Source organism: Protomyctophum bolini (assembly GCF_963924005.1).
Source record: "Protomyctophum bolini genome assembly, chromosome: 23".
NCBI classification, from domain to species: domain Eukaryota; kingdom Metazoa; phylum Chordata; class Actinopteri; order Myctophiformes; family Myctophidae; genus Protomyctophum; species Protomyctophum bolini.
The window spans coordinates 11,061,776-11,067,775 of NC_137884.1; positions in this window are offsets into that span (position 1 = coordinate 11,061,776).

Sequence of the window (6,000 nt, forward strand, 5' to 3'; positions counted from 1 at the left end):
TTGTAGAATCTGCATCTGGTCTTAATGGACAAAGAAGGAAGCACTTTCTCCAGCACTGGAGGGACAGAGGCGTGATGTGGAGTCACTTCTGCACTAGCATGAGAAGCGTTTGTTTTCGGGTTTATGATCTGGCCGTGAGTGGATGGTAACTTACGTCATGTTGTAGTCACTGATTTGTAGTCATCAGGCAGGAAACCACAAACCGGAATCGGATTCAAAACATTTTCAAAAAGCATTACCAAAAAAGCTAAAGTTCATGAATTAAAAACAAAATCCAATGATTTTTTTCCCCCAAACCTTTTAGCTCAAATTAAGTCGCAAAAGAGAAATTAGACATTTGCCCAGGACCCAAACTAGTGAAAACGGCAGATCTACAAGCTCACTTTGCGCCAAGTTACGAGCTTGTAGATCAACTCTTTTCACTTAGTTTTTTGATTTCTTCATGAAATTACTGGGAACCACTGGTCTAGTCAGTTAGAACCACTGGTCTAGTCAGTTAGAACCACTGGTCTAGTCAGTTAGTTAGAACCACTGCTCTAGTCAGTTAGAACCACTGGTCTAGTCAGTTAGTTAGAACCACTGCTCTAGTCAGTTAGTTAGAACCACTGCTCTAGTCAGTTAGAACCACTGGTCTAGTCAGTTAGAACCACTGCTCTAGTCAGTTAGAACCACTGCTCTAGTCAGTTAGAACCACTGCTCTAGTCAGTTAGAACCACTGGTCTAGTCAGTTAGAACCACTGCTCTAGTCAGTTAGAACCACTGGTCTAGTCAGTTAGAACCACTGGTCTAGTCAGTTAGAACCACTGCTCTAGTCAGTTAGAACCACTGGTCTAGTCAGTTAGAACCACTGGTCTAGTCAGTTAGAACCACTGGTCTAGTCAGTTAGAACCACTGGTCTAGTCAGTTAGAACCACTGCTCTAGTCAGTTAGAACCACTGCTCTAGTCAGTTAGAACCACTGGTCTAGTCAGTTAGAACCACTGCTCTAGACAGTTAGAACCACTGCTCTAGTCAGTTAGAACCACTGGTCTAGTCAGACAGTTAGAACCACTGCTCTAGTCAGTCAGGTCCACAGATAAACAACCAGGCTTATGAAAACAAGGCCAAAATAAGTGACTATAGGCCACATGAGCACTTTAAACCTATACAGTACATCAGCATTTTGAAAATCTACAATTTTCTACAATTAAGCTCACAGCGAGCGTAGATAATAGATATGCAATTTTCAAATGAATCGGGGGGTAAATGTTGAACACCACAAAATCTGTGGTACGTACGGTGGTCCCCGGCACAAGATATATTCTCAGATGAGGGGTTTGCGGACAAGAATACAATCTGGGGGGTCCTTGACGTGAAAATGTTTGAGAACCACAGGTTCAAACAATGGCCAATTAAAGCAACTACACATTAGAAAGGAGCTATCGCACGGTGCCTTAGAGGCAAAACAAAAAATAAATAAAGGTGTGTGGCTGTGTGTGTTTGGGTTGGGGCGTATATCACTTCCACCGCACGGCATGCCGTGCATGGAAGCACAACATTCCCCTCTATCATGCGTTCATTAATTAAAGACTCGCAGGCAGCGGTAGAGACAAATGAACTCCTCGTCGTTTAATTGACTCCAATTTGTGTTCTCACCCTTTTCCTGTTTGTTTCATTTGCACTGATGACACCCTGGGGCGAGCGGAGGTGAGGAAGGAACATTTTGTTATATAATTGTGAGAAAAGGGATCACACGCACGCACACTCGTTATGTCTCCCTCTCTTTTCATTTACCTTCTTCTCCCCCAGCCCCCCGCCCCCCCCCCACCCCCGCTCCATATAGTGTGACATTTGAAATGGTGAGGCGAAATGGTTCTCTCTCTCAGGCTGGTGCCTTGAGGTTAAACGCTGCACGCTGCATCGTCTCGCACACTCTGCATGATTACAAAATGCCATTTCAACCAGATAAACAGGCGGACACACTCATCAGGCAGCTTTGATTCAATAGAGCATTTAATCCATCCACTGGAAAGGCCAGTACGCTTATGCGTGTGCGCACACACACACACACACACACCCACCAACACGTACACACACACACACACACACACACACACACACACACACACCATTTTTAATTATTTTTCATTCATTCATTTTCATTCATATCATTTCACCAGGTGCGTATACTGTTGACGTGCAGACTGCAGAGATCTCTTTTTCAAGCCCATCACACACCGTCTGCGGCGCGACACGTTGCCGCGCGGCGCCGCCTGGAAAATAGAACTGGGTTCTATCGGCGCGCCAGGCGACGCGCCAGGCGACTGCGGCCGTGCGGCTTTGTGCATTGTATTTAGCAATTTTAAGAAGAAAAAGGAAAAAGATGGGTTTAATTAGCCTACTTTTTCATTCCATATAGCTACACTTGGTCTATCGATATGTGTGTATTCTCTGTGTTCATGTCAAGGTGTGGGTTTGTCCATGTTCAAATACAATGTCCATCTATTTGCCAGAAAAATCACTGTTTACTTATTTATAACAATAATAATCCATATTTCCCTTAAACTAGCCCACTTTTTCATTCCATATAGCTACAATCGATATGTGTGTATTCTCTGTGTTCATGTCAAGGCGTGGGTGTGTCCATGTTCAAATACAACGTCCATCTATTTGCCAGAAAAATCACTGTTTACTTATTTATAACAATAATAATCCATATTTCCCTTAAACTTTCCTCGTAAACCATTGACTCGTCAATGTCTGTCTGGGATTGGATTAAAATGAGTCAATGAGTTTTAAAACAGGGGTTCGGGTTCCCAAAGGTTTTCAACTCCTTGACCCAAAAGAGAAATGGTATCTTCCCCTGGATCCAAACTTAAAAAAATACATTATGAACATTTCAAAGAATTGCTGCTCTGCAACGTCACAATGTGTTGCCATGCAATGCATAAGTGACCTTTCACTAGTAAGAAACCACACCTCCCTCGAGGCCGAAGGAGGAGGTTGGGGTGGAGGAGGATGGCAAATTTGAAGAATAGCGAAAATAGCCGATCTACAAGCGCAGTACTGTACTCACAACCCATGTTTGGTCTGTCGTGAAGCAGAACAAACTAGGTTGAGAGATCGCAGGTGTATGTATACTGTGGTGATTGCACCTGCAGGGATTGGCTGTGGTGAGAGGAGGCATGTGTAGTGGATCCGGGTTGTGAATGGGGAGTGGCTGTTGAGTGGAGGCGGGAGGTGATTGAGAACAGAGTGGCAGAGGATGGTCTCTACTCTATGTTGTATAAATACAACTACCCTAATTGTAGATCGTAGAGGTGTGCATTGGCACTGCCCACATAATTCAATTTGATTACAATTCACCAGACTATTTGATTCTATACGATACATTTTTGCAATGCATCACACTTTTCTATATACTGCACAACATGGCAAATTTACAAATATACTGAACAACATTTTTTATTTAGAATTATATTATAATTATATATAATTATATTTAGTCTTCGATTATTGATTATGTCACATTGCTGAACGGTCGAATTGCAATGCATTCCTGAATTGGTTGTTTTGACAACACTAGTAGAATGGCTATTTGGAAGTGTTAAAACGTATAAAAATAAGGAATAAGCTCTTTGTTTTGGATACATGGATTTAATACTGTACTGTAGCAAACATGGTTTAGGGACGCAATGGTTAATCAAACAAATCGATTTAAGGAATTATAAAAAATTGTCCAATTGTTTTTAATTAAAATAAAGTTTAGTGAGACATTGGACATGTCAAGTTATTGCTGATCTAATTTCAAATTATTGCCGATCTATAAGCATCTATTATTTAAAATATCCATATCGTTGTGGTCCAACGTTGACATAATCTAAAAACCGAATAATCCACAGTTGTTGCAGCCCTCCTTTGGTTTCCTATAAAGCTAAAGGAGAAGTCACCTCTGGTTGAACTTGGAAGCACTTATTTGACAGTGAACGGTTGAGTCAGTGCTTTGCACGTACTGCATGTAAACATGACTGATTGAATGGTTAAAGTAGGACTTTAAACTCTCAACAAACAACAACAGACACGCATGGCACGACATGGCACGGCTCAACTGAACACTTTCCACCAGTCTGAAACGTGGAGCTGCTTGGCTGTAAACGGGAAGGCTTTGCGAGCTTCCCGACAATTCTACGCATATTTACATTCCTGCTGTTCATCAGACTGAGAGCGCTGCAGCGGTGGAAAGTGACTAAATACTGTACATTTTCAAAGTACAATGTCTTTTTGCTTTACTTGAGCATTTCCCATTTTCTGTGCTTTTACTTCTATTCCACTACAACTAATGATGTGGCTAATGTTTTTGTACTCCGCTACAATTATTTGGACATTGTAGATTTAGAGTATTATTAAAAAACATATATTAACCACTTCAGCATTTAAAACCATTTGAAAACGTTTGAATTCTGAAGTGGGCGTTTCATTGGGCGCAGCTGTATCACACACAAAAAACACACACACACACACACACACACACACACACAAAAACTTAAAAAATGTACGAGCTGCGTTCGCTTCCCGCGTTTGCGCGTCTTACTTGTAATTAGTACTATATTTTGACGCCAATACTTTTCTATTTTTTTTTACTCAAGTCAAATTTGAATACCATACTTTTACTTGTAACAGTACTTCCTCAGTACTTCACAGTACTTCCATCTCTGGCAGCATTAGTCGCACGCACGCACACATTCTGGGTGAGCATCTCCTCAGCTATTTTCTGTCCTTCATTCTTTTCAGCGGTGTGTGTGTGTCCTCTGAGTGACGTCAACGTGCAACAAGACCTATCACACCGCAGGGACAACACTAAAACCGTCTTGACCCTTTGGTGTGGTTAGGGCTTAAGACTAAACAATTGCAGATGACTAAAATAGGACAAAAAATTGGGTTCAAGACTAAGACTAAATCAGAATTTGCTGTCAAAAGTAACTACATACATACATATCATATGCACGTATGTACATGCACCGCTATAGAGGGTAGGCGCGTGACATCATCAAACCCGGAAGGCTTACTGAGTGTCAAACTACTTTCTGGCCTTGACAGCCCATGCATCCAAACAGAGAAGTCCTATCTGATTGCATTAAACAATGTTAAACTCACTTTGCATGTTGCTTTGCCACTCGATGTGCCATTCACTTCAAGCATGCGCATACCCTCTATTCACATCTATCTGCCATTAGTGGAGAGCAGATCAATAGATTGCAGTCTGGTCGTCAATACAATTGCAGTCATATGAGGATGCATCTGGTGCGTGATTCATTCATCAGTCTCTGTGTTGCTGAAGATTCCAATCTGCTCCACAACGGCTGCTGACGCAAGTCCAGGGCCAGGCTCTATATTTATCTACAATATTCTGCTCTTTTATGGTTCAAGGGCATTTTTCTTTTTTTTTCCTTTTTGACTTCTTTTTTTTTTCTTTTTTTAAACCACATAGTCTGAAATAAATTAATTCATGCAAATCAAAGACCATGTTAAACCAAGCGTTGATACTTTTTATTTTTACTTCTTTTTCTTTAAACCACAGTCTGAAATAAATTAATTCATGCAAATCAAAGACCATGTTAAACCAAGCGTTGATACTATATTTAGGCCATCTCATGTACAGTCACTACAAGGCATCGTGTGTGTGTGTGTGTGTGTGTGTGTGTGTAAGGCTATAAATATAATGCCTCCTTTCCTCAGGCTACTGTTAGAATAGAGCTCCATCCCAATGCTTCTGAACGTCATGATGATTATTGCTGCTTTCATTTCATCACACACGCATGCATGCACGCACGCACACACACATGAACATCTATTGGTATTTCTATACTTACGAGGAGTTGTGAATGCCATTTTACAATTTCTTCTGTGATTTATTTTAACCCTGATGCCCGAGTTGTAGTCTGTTGCATGCCGGCGTTCCTACACACCAAAAATAGCGGATCTAACGCGCTCATAATGCGTCCCAGCGCAATGTGTTGTGACT